A 16,528-nucleotide genomic window follows, 5' to 3' on the forward strand; every position below is an offset into this window, starting at 1 on the left:
GGTTCATCTCCCCAAGTCTCATTACCAAATAAATTGGCATTCAGCTTCATGATTGCACCAAGGAACTTGGCAAATTGCTCTTCAGTAGCATCCTCATTCTCTTCTGAAGAGGAATACTCATCAGAGCTCATGAAGGGCGTAAGGAGGTTTAATGGAATCTCTATGGTCTCTAGATGAGCCTCAGAGTCCTTTGGTTCTTCAAAGGGAAACTTCTTATTGATCACTGGACGTCCCAGGAGGTCTTCCTCCTTGGGATTCACGTCCTCCCCTTCCTCTCTAGGTTCGGCCATATTGACTATGTCAATGGCCTTGCACTCTCCTTTTGGATTTTCTTCTGTATTGCTTGGGAGAGCACTAGGAGGGGTTTCAGTGATCTTCTTACTCAGCTGGCCCACTTGTGCCTCCAAATTTCTGATGAAGGACCTTGTTTCATTCATGAAACTCAGAGTGGCCTTAGATAAATCAGAGACTAAGTTTGCTAAATTAGAGGTCCTTTGTTCAGAATTCTCTGTCTGTTGCTGAGTGGATGATGGAAAAGGCTTGCTATTGCTAAACCTATTTCTTCCACCATTATTAAAGCCTTGTTGAGGCTTTTGTTGATCCTTCCATAAGAGATTTGGATGATTTCTCCATGAGGGGTTATAGGTGTTTCCATATGGTTCACCCATGTAATTCACCTCTGCTATTGCAGGGTTCTCAGGATCATAAGCTTCTTCTTCAGAAGATGCCTCTTGAGTACTGTTGGATGCAGCTTGCATTCCATTCAAACTCTGAGAAATTATATTGACTTGCTGAGTCAATATTTTATTCTGGGCCAATATGGCATTCAGAGTATCAATTTCAAGAACTCCCTTCTTCTGAGGCGTCCCATTACTCACACGATTCCTCTCAGAAGTGTACATGAACTGGTTATTAGCAACCATGTCAATGAGTTCTTGAGCTTCTGCAGGCATTTTCTTTAGGTGAATGGATCCACCTGCAGAAGTATCTAATGACATCTTAGCTAATTCAGACAGACCATCATAGAATATATCCAGGATGGTCCATTCTGAAAGCATGTCAGAAGGACACTTTTTGGTCAGTTCCTTGTATCTCTCCCAAGCTTCATAGAGGGATTCACCTTCTTTTTGTCTGAAGGTTTGAACATCCACTCTAAGCTTACTCAGCTTTTGAGGAGGAAAGAACTTTGCTAAGAAAGCCTTGACCAGCTTATCCCAAGAGTTCAGGCTATCTTTAGGTTGAGAATCCAACCATATTCTAGCTCTGTCTCTCACAGCAAAAGGGAAAAGCATGAGCCTGTAGACTTCAGGATCTACTCCTTTAGTCTTAACAGTATCACAGATCTGCAAGAATTCAGTTAAGAACTGAAAGGGATCTTCAGATGGAAGTCCATGAAACTTGCAGTTTTGTTGTATCAGAGAAACTAATTGAGGTTTAAGCTCAAAATTGTTTGCTCCAATGGTAGGAATGGAGATGCTTCTTCCATGTAAATTGGAATTAGGTGCAGTAAAGTCACCAAGCATCCTCCTTGCATTATTATTATTTTCGGCTGCCATATCCTTTTCTTGTTCAAAAATTCCTGTAAGGTTGTCTCTGGATTGTTGTATTTTAGCTTCTCTTAGTTTCCTTTTCAGAGTCATTTCAGGTTCAGAGTCTGCTTCAACAAGAATGTTCTTGTCTTTACTCCTGCTCATATGAAAAAGAAGGGAACAGAAAAATAATAATAGGATCCTTTTTACCATAGTATAGAGGTTCCCTTGTTGTGAGTAGAAGAAAAGAAGAGTAGAAGAGAAAAGAAAGGAGAATCCAAACAGAAGGGTGAGGAGAGCAGAGATATGAGATGAAGAGAAGTGTTAGTAAGTAATTAATAAATAGAAGGAGATGGGAGAGAGGGATTTTCGAAAATTAAATTTTTTAAAAAAGAGTTAATGATTTTCGAAAATTAAGATAAAATTAAAATTAAAATTTAAAACAATTAATCAATTAAAAAGAATTTTTGAAAAAGAGGGAGGTATTTTCGAAAATTAGAGAGGGATAGTTAGTTAGGTAGTTTTGAAAAAGATAAGAAACAAACAAAAAGTCAATTAGTTAGTTGAAAAAGATTTGAAATTCAATTTTGAAAAGATAAGAAGATAAGAAGTTAGAAAAGATATTTGAAAAAGATAGGATAAAAAGATATTTTTGAAAAGATATGATTGAAATTAGTTTTGAAAAAGATTTGATTTTAAAAATCAAAATTAATGACTTGACTCACAAGTAATCACAAGATATGATTCTAGAACTTAAAGTTTGAATCTTTCTTAACAAGCAAGTAACAAACTTGAAATTTTTGAATCAAAACATTAATTTTTGATGATATTTTAGAAAATTATGAAATAAAATTAAGAAAAAGATTTTTGAAAATTTTTTTTAAAATTTTCGAAAATGAATAAGAGAAATGAAAAAGATTTGATTTTTGAAAAAGATTTTGAAAAAGATAAGATTTTTAAATTGAAAATTTGATTTGACTCATAAAAACAACTAGATTTTAAAAATTTTTGAAAAAGTCAATCCAAATTTTCGAAATTTATGAGTGAAAAAGGGAAAGATATTTTTTGAATTTTGAATTTTTAATGATGAAAGAGAAAAACATGAAAATGATGAAATACATGAAAATTTTGGATCTAGACATGTGATGCATGCAAGAACACCATGAATGTCAAGATGAACACCAAGAACACTTTGAATGTCAAGATGAACATCAAGAACTTATTTTTGAAAAATTTTCAAGAAAAGAAAACATGCAAGACACCAAACTTAGAAATTTTTCATGTATAGACACTATGAATGCAAGAATGCATATAAAAAACAAGAAAAAAAACACAAAACAAGAAAATATGAAGATCAAACAAGAAGACTGGCCAAGAACAACTTGAAGATCATGAAGAACACAATGAATGCATGAATTTTCGAAAAATGCATAAAAATTTTTAGAAAAAATGCAATTGACACCAAACTTAAAAATTGACTCAAGACTCAAACAAGAAACACAAAATATTTTTTATTTTTATGATTTTATAAATTTTTTTTATTTTTTTGAAAATTAATGTGAAAAAGAAAAATAAAGATTCCAAAATTTTTAATATGAATTCCAGGAATCTTGCACTCTTAGTCTAAAGCTCTAATCTGAGGGTTAGACATGGCTTAATAGCCAGCCAAGCTTTAGAAAATACAAATCAGTCATACAATAACAAATTTGATTAGCAACAACTAGCTTGCTCTTGTAATGATGACTTGGGAGCCTCAGTCCAAATGAATTTAGACGTGGCTCTACAGCCAGCCAGGCTTCTACATGCTTCATGAAACACTAGAATTTATTCTTAAAAGTTCTGAAGAAATATATATATTTTTTTATGAATTTTTTTTTCGAATATTAATTGGGAAAAACGAAAAAGAAGAAAATAATTTTTGAAAATTTTTTTGAAAATTTTTTGAAAATAAAATAAGAAGAAAATTACCCAATCTGAGCAACACGACGAATCGTCAGTTGTCCAAACTCGAACAATCCCCAGCAACGGCGCCAAAAACTTGGTGCACGAAATTGTGATCTCTGGTAATGGCTCCAAAAACTTGGTGCTCTGATCTTAATTCATAATTTGTCCAACTTCGATACAACTAACCAGCAAGTGCACTCGGTCGTCCAAGTAATAAAACCTTACGTGAGTAAGGGTCGATCCCACGGAGATTGTCGGCTTGAAGCAAGTTATGGTCACCTTGTAAGTCTCAGTCAGGCGGATATCAAATCGTTATGGAGTTTTCGAATAATAATAATAAATAAACAGAAAATAAAGATAGAAATACTTATGTCATCATGTCATATTTTTCTATGCTTTTTCATACAAGAAATTGATAATTAGTGATTAAATTTTGCATTCTTTTGTGCTTAAATGGTATATTTCTTTGGTCTTTTGATTTGATAAACCTTGTAGGAAATAAGAAGAAAAAAAAAAGCACAAAATAAGCTAAAAAGGAGAAAAAAGAGTTTTGGGGCACACTTTGATGCCTTAGGCCACACCTTTAAAAGCATGGCTCATGACCATGAGTGAAAGAAACAAAGGCTAGCGCTAATTTAAAGGGAGCACTACGTTAAAGAAACAAAGTGAATTTTCTTTATGCCTTGTGACAGCATGACCATGTCTCCTTCAAAGGGCCATAACTTGAGCTACAGATGTCCAATTGATGTGCTTCCAGTTGCATTAGAAAGTGGACATTCAGAGCTTTCCAATGATATATAACAATCTATATTTGGCATAAAATTGAAGCACATGTAATAGGCATCTTTAAGACCCAAAAACCAACCAAGCAAGTGCTCACACCAAGGCTCGAAGAGGGGAACCATACACCAAGCAAGGAAGCACCCAAAATGGGACAGCCAGTGCTCGAAGAGGGGCACACAGTGCATAGAAAGGGCGCTACGTTGAAACTCCTCACTGAGCGCTATTTTGGCATGAGGAATTGCTGCAAAATGTAGCCACCAAGATTCGAAATGGGGACCATGCACAAGGCAAAGAAGCGCTACATTCAATTCACCAATTGAGCGCTATGAAGTTATGAATGAGGCTTGGTTCAAAGGCTTGACAAGGAGCTAAGTGAGCGCTACGTTATTTCATTCTACTGAGTGCTCCACTAGAGGTGGCCCTTGGTCCATTTTCAATGAAAAGCCATCTTGGATCCACTTCTTCACCAACTTGAAAAGCCTATTCCAAATTCTAAAAGCCAAAAATAAAAAGTGTATAAATAGGAGTTTATTTGATTTGTAGAGGACCTTTTTCTCATTTTTCACTTTTTACTTTTAGTTCAATTTTAGTTTTCACTTGGAAATTTCATCTGTCTTTGAATTTGGGATTTTGGGAATTGGATCTAGCTTTCTGTTTTGATTTTCTTTTCTTCTGCAACTTCTGCTATCTATTCTTGGAATTTGAATTAAGATTGAAGAGCCTTATTGATTCTAAATCTGAGAATCATCTTTCACCTCTCATCTCAATTGTACTAAGGATTGGATCTAAGTTTCATTTGCTATTATCCTTTTTATTTCTGCTGCAATTACCTTCTTCTAGTTTTTAGCTGATTTTTCATTTTCTTTAACTTTAGTTTTCATTGAGAGCTCTGAAACTGAGATTGGATCTGAATCTTGCTCTCTAGTTTTCATTTTAATTTCTTCTGTAACCTCTACTTTCTGTTTTAAATTTTGGAATGAGATTGAAGAAATTCTGTTTCAATTCTTAATCTGAAATTTATCTTTGCTCTTCTGCTGCATAATTCTGAGAATTGAGGAATTGGATCTGAGTTTCACTTGCTGTTTCATTCACATTTCTTCTGTAATTTATTTTCTGTTTAATCAAGGGTGTAATTGAGATCTGGATCTGTGTTCTAATCTAATTGCTCCTCTTAGATCTTCAATTTTTCTTTTAGATTTCATAATTGAGCGGAGTTTTATTTCTGTTTATTTCTTCGAGTAATTTTTTCATTTCTATTTAGATCTTCTGCACTTCACTTCATCTTCTACTTCTCTGATTGATTGCACTTTACATTTTCTTGTTAAATTCTGAATCCCAACTCCCAAATCCCTTTAATCTTCAAGCAATTTAAGTTTCTCAGCAATTTAGATTCAGTAATTTAGCTTTCTTGCACTTTAAGCTTCAGCCATTTACATTTCTTGCAATCTAAGTTCCAGTCATTTACATTACTTGCACTTTAAGTTTCAGCTCTTTTACTTTCTTGCACTTTAAGTTTCATGCAATTTACTCTTCTGCACTTTACCTTTTTGTCAATTTCACCTCTCCCTTTTATTTTCATGCAGTTTAGCTTCTGCTATCCAAGTTTTACTCAAATTATCATCTGTTGGCTTAATTAAATTCATCACCTAACTAAAATTGCTCAATCCATCAATCCCTGTGGGATCGACCTCACTCATGTGAGTAATTACTACTTGATGCAACCCGGTACACTTGCTGGTGAGTTTAGGTATTGGAATCTGATTTCAACCTATCAAGTTTTTGGCGCCGTTGCCGGGGATTGATCTAGATTGACAATGATTAAGTAAGGTGGTGGTCTAGATTAAGCACTTTTTCTTTGTTTTTGTCATGCACACTAACTGTTTGAATTTTTGTTTAACCTAACCTTAACCTCTCTCTAGTTGTAGAGTGAATTGTTTTGGTTTCTGGTTCTGTGTGTGTGTTGCATGCCAGGAGGAAGAAAAGGCCAAGAGGATGGAGAAACAAGAGGATCCTTACTGAAGGCCTCTCACCAAATAACTTTTAAAAATTTAGGGGTCTTACATCCTACCCCACTTATAAAAATTTTCGTCCTCGAAAATTAACTTAATACACAAAATATTAAATTAGTTTTGAATACTTTATTTTTGTATACTTTTAGAAAAATAGAGGTCTTGGCAGATATATGTATATAATTTTCCAAATACCGAATAATTCGTAAAACTTAGGTGTAAAGGAAAAGTGTGGTCTAAAGCAAAAGTTACAAGATGGTTCAAAACACGAATGTCTTATGGGTTACTAACCGAAACTTGAAGCACAAGAAGGTACAAGTGTTCCAGTTAGGTTTTTGCAAAAACAAAGGGGTATCTAGATGGCAAAAGTATGAAAATAGCTTGACGTAAACAAATAGGATAACATCTGCGTACAGCCTTGTACCAACTTCAAAACTTCAACCTCCCAATTCTATCAGTCACTTCACAACCTCCTAACCCGTCACAAGCCTAATCATCCGCAACTCTTTCTCAAGGAATAAAACTCTCACAGCTTCTCATAATGTTGCACACTTACCGCTTCACCTTCCAAATTTATAAACCACTTCTTAAAGAACCAACACATCGCGTTACTATACCTAAAGATCGCACGTGACATTAAAACAATCCTCGAGTTTAATCAGAAGGGTGCTAAACTTTAGAAAAAGAACAAGTGACAACGACAATATCCGCAAAAATTTGAAAGAATTATTGGGGTCACAAGTAATCAAGGGTGTACAAGGAATGAAGAGAGTCGGAAAGAGAAATAGTTTGGCAACCTTAGGAACGACCCCTGAATAAGAGAAGATCGATAGCAACAACAAAAAGGAAAAGCAGTGTGGTGGTTTGAAACAAAATCAAGCTGAATTAAAGAAGTATGAAATCATAGAAGAAGATTAACTAGGGTCAATGATGACGCTCACAAGGTTTAAAAATTTACGATTAAGAACACTTTCTAATACATTTGAATATAAAGAATGAAAAACTTAAGCAAGATCACCTTGTGTTCTAAAAGAAAGGATATGTAACTCGCATTTTGCAAAAGGATGACAAAAACATATATTAAATCTGCAATATGGTCAAATGAAAATTTAATTGCATTTCGTCCAAACAGTTCCCAAATAGAAGACAGAATAGGTGAGGTTTGAAAAATGAAAATCAATTGTGTTGAGGCTAAAATAATGTCTCACCTCTCTCGAAAAACATGTTGGTACTAAATCAAATAAAGTTGTGCAATGGAATCGTGGCAAAGTTGGAAGGAGTCAAATTTTGTTGAAAAACGAAGGTCTAGGGTAAAGTTTTAAACTACACAAACTTTTAAAGTTCAAATTTTCCGAGGTAAATTTGCTTATAGGTCAGTAAAGGAAATAAGTGGTGCATTGCAAACAAACAGATTTCCGATAAATAGGAAGCTTTTCAAAACTTCTTTTAAAATAGCGCATGCCCACTTTAAAACAACTTGTCAAATTTAAAGAATAACTATAGATGCAATTAAGCGAGAAAAATTGATTTAAAATTTCTTAAGGGAATCCAAAACTTGTTTAAAAAAAAAATTTACATCAAAGCTTCAAGAATACACTTGAAATCGCCATCACCTAGGGACATTCAAGAATATTAAGGTGTACTGAAAAAGAAATCAAGTTATATGAGAAAGAATCTTAAATCAAGGGAGTTCAAACAAGATCCACGAGTCATGAGACACCAAACAAGCTTTCAATCGATCCAAAAGAATACAAAACTCGTAAGAAAAGATGACTCAATCAATAGTGAATTTTCGAGAAAGAACCTATGACTAAACAAAGACAATTAAGAGAACAAACGGTGCACTTGATGGAAACGAATTTAAGTTGACTTGAATGAGTATGAGATTCAAAAGAAAAGAAAAACTAAAACTAATGGTGATGTTCATAAAGGTAAGAGAGTAATTAAAAACAGAATCAAATATGACATTACAAAAAATAAAAAGCTTAAGGGAATTGGTCCGTTCATAAGAAAAAAGACATGAGTCCGACATTTTCAAAAGAACAACAATTGCATAGACAAGGTGTTATACTAAACAAAATTCAAATTAAAAATAAATTAGATGAAGTTTATTAAACGAAAATCAATTGCAAAGAGACAAAAATCTTTCTTTGAAAAATATCTAAATACATAATCAAATAATGATATTTGTAAAAACTATAATATAGTTAGAAAATCAAGTTGTATTGTTAAAATAAGTATATTTTCATAAACCAGCAAAAGAACTGGCGAGGTATTGGAAGTAATTAGTTTTTAAACAATTTTCAAAATTTCATATAAAGAAAATTATATCGAATCAAAAACGATTTTATAAGGGCTTCAAGAATAATGGTTGTAAATATAGTCAAGTAAGAGAAAGATTAGCTTTTGAAATTTCTTTTAAAAGAATCCAAAACTTCTTTTCAAAAGGTTTAAATTAAAAATTCCGTATGTAATCTTAAAATTGTACCCTAATAAGGATATTCAGAATGCACTAGAAAGGAAGGTCAACTTGCTTGCAAGAAAGGAACTAAATTCAAAGGAAATCAAGCAGGATTCACAGGATTCACAAAATTGGAAATAACGAACAAATTTTTAGGTGATTCAATGAATTACAGAACTTACAAAGAGGTACAACTAAATCGATAATGATTTCTTAAAGATTTTCAAAGTGCTTTTTGATGTATCAAACAATTCAAAAATACATCAAGAAACACGAGTCAAGATAAAGGATTTTGAACAAATGAGGCAGTTATTTCGAGGAATTTCAAACAAAAATATACAGTTAAGATAAAAAGAATGCATACGAACAAGAGGGCAGGATTGGAAGGTAATCTGATTACTCTCCAAGAAAAGAATCGCAAACAAGAACCCCAAGGCATAACAAGAAGGAACAAGTCACATGACATCTGCAGAGTTCGACACCTAACCAAGTAACTTCAAGAAATAGTTTCTAACGTTTCTAAAAACCCGCGACTCGCGTTATCTATGACTCGCATATCGTCTATGATAACCCGTTAGTGCTTTCATATACATAATTCACTAGTGTTAAGCCGGCCAAACTTAATACTAGGAATTATGCAATGCAAGACTAATAGCATTAATCAATAGACCGTCATGTGCATAAAGCTCTAATTCTCGTTACCCGAACAAGACCTACTACATGACAGACGCTCAGAGTATGCAATTGAAGCATAGTCGGTCTACTCCTCAGGCTCTACAGGAAAGACCGCTCTGATACCATAATGTAACACCCTAACTATCAAAATGTCACGCTTCCGGCTGCGCCACTCTGATAGTTCGGGTATTACGACGACTTTTAAAAGATTTAATAGTAAAACATGAGCCTGTTTAAATTTTAAACCGTATGACCGCTTAAGAGACTTCTTATCTGATAACATACAACCATGTTTACAAAACAAACCACAATACTTACAAAAGATATATACACACATATCTACATATTATTAATATTACAAACATTACATAATCAAAATCCTATCCCTCTTATGAAGACTTGTAAAATTAAAGGCGAGGGAAACATAAATGCTAAAATCAATACAAAAATATCGTTTAAACAAAAAGAAATAAGCTCTTCCGAACTTCGTCGTCCATAACCTGAAAAGGGAAAAACCTGTAGGGGAGCGATAACATCGTCCTCGAAAGGGTTCTCACCGTAGGGTTACAGAATTGCTATAATAAGATACGATAATAAAACCGTTTTTAATGTACAGTGACTAATAACTGCCTTATGCTTCTTTTCAAAACCAAAGATTTAATACTCAAAATCTGAAATCCTTTCTAAAAGGGAAAGCTGTTAATTTCTCAGAAATCCAAAAGCCCCTTTTTTTAAGGTTTTTTCCTAGACAGCATGAATGACCAAACTGTTCCAAGCATAGGTTCATTAAGTCTATGCTGAACCAGTTTAGTTTTTCATACTTTCCTAAACCAAAAACACAAACCAAACACAGCATTCAGCCCATCTCATAATCAACCACGGCCCTAGGCCCAAGCAACTCAATCAAGCACTAATTCATCACAATCCAACCAATTCTCAGTCTCAAACACAAGTAAGAAGGTTCAAACACAATCAAACAGTTATATCAAGTAGAGCAAGTAGCAATTAAACGTAACTATTCACATAAGCAAACCAATTATAATATGCACACCCAAACAATGTCATATAAATGCATATGATGCATGCCTGTCCTACTGGCCATGATCTCATGCGTCGGTTATGTTGCCAGACCCGACTCGGATAAGCGGGATTAAACCACCATCCTTATCCGTAGGTTCCACAAGCAAGCGGGATTAAACCACCATCCTTTCCCGGAACACGCAAGCGGGATTAAACCATCGTCCTTATCAAATAATTTATCAATATGTGAGCGGGATAAAACCACCATCCTCACTGCAGGCGGGACAAAACCACCATCCCTGCACAACGGTTTACGCACTGAGCAAGCGGGATTATACCACCATCCTTGCCAGGCCAAAAATCCTCATTATATTCTCAGCAATATCCACAGTCAATCAGACTCGATCTTATTGCAATAATCATTCTTGGCCCACTTACTTTCAAATCACAAATGTATCCAGTTCACATCTTGCCAAGAACCATTTTGCTAAAATAAGTTTTCTTTTCAAAACTTCCAAACCACTTCAAAACCATGTCAACTTAAAATCTCTTCTAAACTACTCAAAATCATTCATTTTCAAACCGATCGCTCAATCACTTTAAAGTCAAAAGTTATTAATTAAAACTCACGGCAAGGTCTCAAGACTTTAGGGGGAAAACCAACGACTTCATTTCCATAAATTCAGTAAAGATTCTTAAAAATCATTGTTTTCTTAATTTAATTTATACAAAGGAAGTTTCTATACCCATTTAAAACCAAATCATAGAAATCAGAAATTCCGAACCAAATTCGAATCCAAAATCAATCTCAATTTCATTCTTGAAACCAATTCTTTCAACCTTTTCCAAGAACCTCACAAAACGACATCACCCAATCAAAGTCCCTTTTTCTTGTAATTTCATTAAAGTTCCTCTGAACGAAATCCGTAAGTCCAACTTAAAACATAAGCCCTTTTTATATGTAAAATCGATCTTAAAACATAATACTTTCCTTAAGTGCTTTAAAATCGTAAAGTAATTCTTTTCTGAATAAATCGAACTCAAGATATGTTTTTCTCAAACAGATTAAATTCAAAACATAACTTTTTCCTTAATAAATCAAGTAATACGATTTCTCAAGATTAAACTTTTCTAAATAACATTTCAACAAGGTTTCAGATTTTATAGAAAATTCGGCAACATCTCCCCTAAAACCTGGACTTTGCCACCCTTTTCGGGTCCCAACCAAACCAATCCTCAACTCTTTCCAATAGGTTCAAGACCAAATTAGTTTCCAATAAACAAAATTCAGACTTTTAAATATCAAAAATCATTTCAAGCCAAACCAATCAAAAATCTCAATTTTAACAAAATTAGACATCTCAATCAAGCAGACAATCATATTCAGCCAAGACAAATCAGACAATGCATAAGACTTACATAGTCACCAGAAAAGCATTTCGCTCATCATATCAATTTATAACAATTCCACTTTAAAATAAATTAGTTTTATAAAATCCCCTACCTCGATTGCGATTTACCCACGCGACATAACTCTTTTTCCCACTACCCGCAACACCACAGCCTCAACCACAGTTCCTTACAGCTCCCATAACAGCAGCCGCAGCTTTAAATGCGATATGAAATGACCAAAACTCACCCCTAAAGCAATGACGCCACAAATTCCTCAATAACATAAAGCAGAAAAGTGACTAAACTAGTTTTCGGAGTAAAACGACTTACTAAAATGGAGAATAGGTGGGGGAAGGAAACCGCAACGGCTCCGACGAGCTCTAGCAGCGATCATAACTCCGGTGACAGCGGCTGTAACAACATGCAACGACAATAAAACTCCCAGAATCTCAAAAGAACGTAAACCAAATCCAAAAACCTTACCAACAGTGGCGGTGTTGGTAGCTGACATTTCCTGGCAGCAGATGCTCGGCCACGGCGACGCGGCTTCCAGCAACAGGGTGACGAAACGCGTGACGGCGGCGCCTCCTTTTTCCTCCACGCGACCCAAAAGGCGGTGCGGACAGCAACAGCAGCGACGAGCTTCACGGACAGCGACCCACAGCCTCCTCTTGTTCGCGTCTCTCTCTCTCGCATGATCTCCTTGGTCGGTGGCACGAACGGCGATGCGATAGCCCGGGACGTCAGCGACAGCTTGAACAACGACAGCTAGCTGAACGGCGGCGGCTCCCTCTCTTCTTCCCTTCTTCTCCGTCGCAGCTCCCTCATCCCCGATGCCCTCTCCCTCTCGGATCTACTCCCTTCCCCCTTTCTTCATTTTCTTCTTTCTTCTTTCAGTGTGTGTGTGGGTTACCGTGAGTGAGGGAGGCTGTGGCGTGTGTGTGTTAGTGTGGGTAAGGGTAGAAAATTAGGTTTAGATAAAATTAGGGTTAGATTAGATATTTTTATTAAAATTTTAGGTGTAGTAGTGTAATTTTATAAAATATATAAAAAGATAGAATAATAATTAAAAATCAAATTAAATATAAAATATCCATCTTTAAAATACCTTTCAATTACAAATTTGTAAATTAGTTTCAATTAAATGTTAATTAAATAAAAATTGGAGATAGATAAATTAATTCTCCTTCATTTATAAAATAAGGTTAAAAATATAAATATTTAAAATTAAGGCATATAAAATATTCACTATTTTTCGATTATAAAAACTCTAAATAAATAAAAAAAAAAATAAGATTTTACTCAACTTTTTATATAAAAATCTCTAAAATAAATATAATGCATCATAAATAATTAATTAATAACTTTTAAAAATTTAGGGGTCTTACAGTCTTCGTATTGATCATCATTGTTCCAACCGGGTGGCACACAATCTGAATTCCCACTGAGATACCCAAACAACTTCCGAGACCCATTCAATCGAGCTCTACACCAATCCTTGTACTTCAATTTGGAGCGTGCAACCTTATTGAACCTTGCATGCCAACTCCTACCACTAACCATCTCCTTCTTACTTTTAAAGCCACAAAGAGCTCTAAGTTGACCATCCGTCTCAAGTAAACCATATTAAAGTGGGAAAGTAAAGGTTAAGGATAAGGGTTTTACCCATTTGAATGCTGTATTGGATGATAATGGCTTTGGGAGAGGTATTTCCAATGGTCTTGCAGGCTCTACTCCCTTGTGCTCTTCTGTGAATTCTTATACCTCCTTGCAAACCTCTTCAAATTCAACCGCGCCCTGATCAAAATCTTCTAATTCTTCCCCATTACTCAAGTCATAAGTTGGAGGTTGAGAAAAGTCTACCTCCATGTCATCTTCAGATTCACTTGGAGAAAGTTCTTCAAACTCAAGGGGTTCAATTGTGAATGCAAGTTCACCACTAGGAGGGCTTGATTCATGATCATCATCACCCAAGGAAACTTACTTCTTGATCTGTTTCATCCAAATCTTTATAAGGTACATGCCTTAGAGGTTGTGCACTATCCTCCTTAACATCAATTCCAAACTTTTTGGTGAAATTTTCTACAACTCTCGATTCCCATGAAGGTTCAGCATCTCCTAGGTCTTCAACCACTTCTTCTTCTTCGATAATTACTGCTTCCTCCAATTGCTCTATACAAAATCGAACTCCTCCTTGATGTCTTCCCTCACCAATTCTTCAGCTACGTCTTCATCTTAAAGCCGATCCCTTCTCTCTTGTTCCGTGTCAACAGCATAATTGGGATCATGTTGCTCTTGGATTGATGCATCCACTCGGGATATAAGAGTTTGGAGGGTAGAGGTAAGATTAGTGAGAGTAGAGGCAAGTGTAGTTTGAAGCTGTATTTGCCCTTTTCTAATAACACAAAGGGTGTTGCTATCCAAGGGAGGTTGGGGTGGTTTTATGTAGGATTCGTATGGTGGTTGGAATGATGGATAAGGGTTAGGGTCATATGGGGGTGAATGGCGGAAAGGGGCTTGTGAGTATGATGGGTTAAAGCTATGTTGAGGAGGGGTTCTTAGGTATATTGTGGTGGGTGTTGATTGTCATGAAGAGGTCCACCATAACCATCATAGAATGGTTGTTAATAATACCTTGGAGGTGGTTGTTGCCAATAGGGTTGATCAGATCCTTGTGGCTCCTCCTATCTTTGATTGTCCCATCCCTGATCCAAGCTCTCATTATAATCTCCTCTTCCTACAACATGATTGTAACCAAACTCATAGCCAAAGGGGTGAGCATTCATAGTAGCAAGAGAAATAAAAACTAAAAAAAATTAATGAAAATAAACTCCTAAAACTAGAAACAACTAACAAAGAAACGAAAAAGCAAAATTATTCATAATATTCAAAATAACCAAGAATAAGCCACACGTTTGCAACTCCCCGGCAACGGTGCCATTTTGATGAACGAATTTTTGCTAGTAAAGAATTCACAAATGAAACCTCGTTGCTTGTATAATTTCTAAACCAACAAAGAATCCTTTCATACAAAAGTTTGGTTGTCACTAAAATAAACCCAATAAAATTAAACCGAAGTATTTGAACCTCGGGTCGTCTCTCAAGGAATTGTAGGGAAGTATGTTACTATTGGTTATGGGATTGTATCTTTTTGGGTTTTTGAAATAAGGAACAAGAAAAGTAAATTGCAAGAAAGTAAACTAATGGCTAAGAAAGCTCTTGGCAAGGTATGAGAATTAGAAGTCCTATCCTAGCTATCCTTATCAATTGTGACATCAATTAACCATTGTTCCCATTTAGTTAACCTCTAACTATGAAAGAAAGTCAAGTGGATGAATCAATTTGATTCCTCAAGTCCTAGTCAACTCCTAAGGAAAGACTAGCTTTAGAGGGATCCAAATCAACTAGCAACTTCTCAATTATCAATCAACAAAGGAGTTTGATAACTCAAGAGTCTCCAATTACTCAACCAAAGCCAAGAGGAGAGAAATCTACACTAAAATCCAATCAAGCATTCTATCAAACACATGGAAAGCACAACATAAAAGCATAGAAAAGTAATAAGAGACAATAAAATCCAAACAACCAATTGTAAGCATCAATAACACAAATAGAAGAAAGCAATCATAAATATGAAATACCTCAAATTGCATTAAATAGAGAATCAAATCTAACATGAGAATTTATAAACTAAAGTGGCAACATAAAGTAATCAACAAGGGAAAAGATAAACTAAAATACTAGAACAAATAAGAGTAGAAGAGAAACTAAATTGAAATAGAGTAGAATCTAAAATTGAGAATAGCTAAATCTAAGAATCCTTAAACCTAGAGAGAGGAGAGAGCCTTTCTCCCTAGAAAACTACATCTAAACCCTAAAATTTTGTGAATGAATTAATGAATGAATGAATGATTCCCCCACTCTACAGCCTCTATTCTGTGTTCTCAGGCTTGGAATTGGGCCAAAAAGGATCCCAGAAATCGCTCCCAGTGCTTTCTGCAATTTCTGCATGTGACGCATGTCACGCGTATGCGTCGCTTGGCGAAATTCCTTGTCACGTGTATGATGCCAAGGCATCTTAGGCTAGTTTCGCTAGCCTTTTTCTTTGTTTTTGATAGGTTTTATGCACTTTCTTGAGCTATAAGTAAGCAAATTGGGTAGCAAAGCTTTGATTTAAGCAAATTGGTTTTATGCTATGATTACTTGTATGCTAAGAATGATTAGAATTCTCATGATTTTAGCAAAGCTTTGATGTATTTATTGGTTGATGATAGGTGAAGGAAAGCATGGAGGAAGGTTGAAGAAGGAGCATGGCAAGGATGAAGAGGAAGAAACGTTGGTGGCCAAGTTTGACCACCAACTTTGCCTCAAATGTTGGAAGAGAAACAGAGCACTTCTCTGTAACATGGCTGATGTTCACGTTGCAGGTGGCATTGAGGTCCAACGTTAACCCCAACTTTGTGAGTAAATGATCAATTCTGGGACTGAAAGATTTTTGAGTGGCGCGTGCGCGTCCATGATGCGTACGCGTGAAAAAGCAATTTTTGACATCCGCGCGGAAGTGTGCATCACGCGTACGCGTAAATGAGTAATTTTGACCCATCTGCGCGGAAGCACACAGTACGCGTACGTGCCATAACCTAACGTTGGAGGTCCAATGTTGCATCAAACGCTGCCTTCAACGTCCACGTTGCCCAGCCTAGAGTTGAGATTGG

General features: G+C 35.5%; 1 non-coding gene across 1 annotated transcript; it reads left to right on the forward strand.

Annotated features, from left to right (window-relative positions):
• The first annotated feature begins 1,052 nt into the window (after nt 1-1,052).
• LOC112788574 (small nucleolar RNA R71) lies at nt 1,053-1,160 on the forward strand. Its single transcript, XR_003195934.1, has one exon. It is a non-coding gene; the product is annotated as a small nucleolar RNA R71 (small nucleolar RNA).
• Nucleotides 1,161-16,528: the final 15,368 nt, after the last annotated feature.

This window comes from Arachis hypogaea, chromosome 20, assembly GCF_003086295.3.
Source record: "Arachis hypogaea cultivar Tifrunner chromosome 20, arahy.Tifrunner.gnm2.J5K5, whole genome shotgun sequence".
NCBI classification, from domain to species: domain Eukaryota; kingdom Viridiplantae; phylum Streptophyta; class Magnoliopsida; order Fabales; family Fabaceae; genus Arachis; species Arachis hypogaea.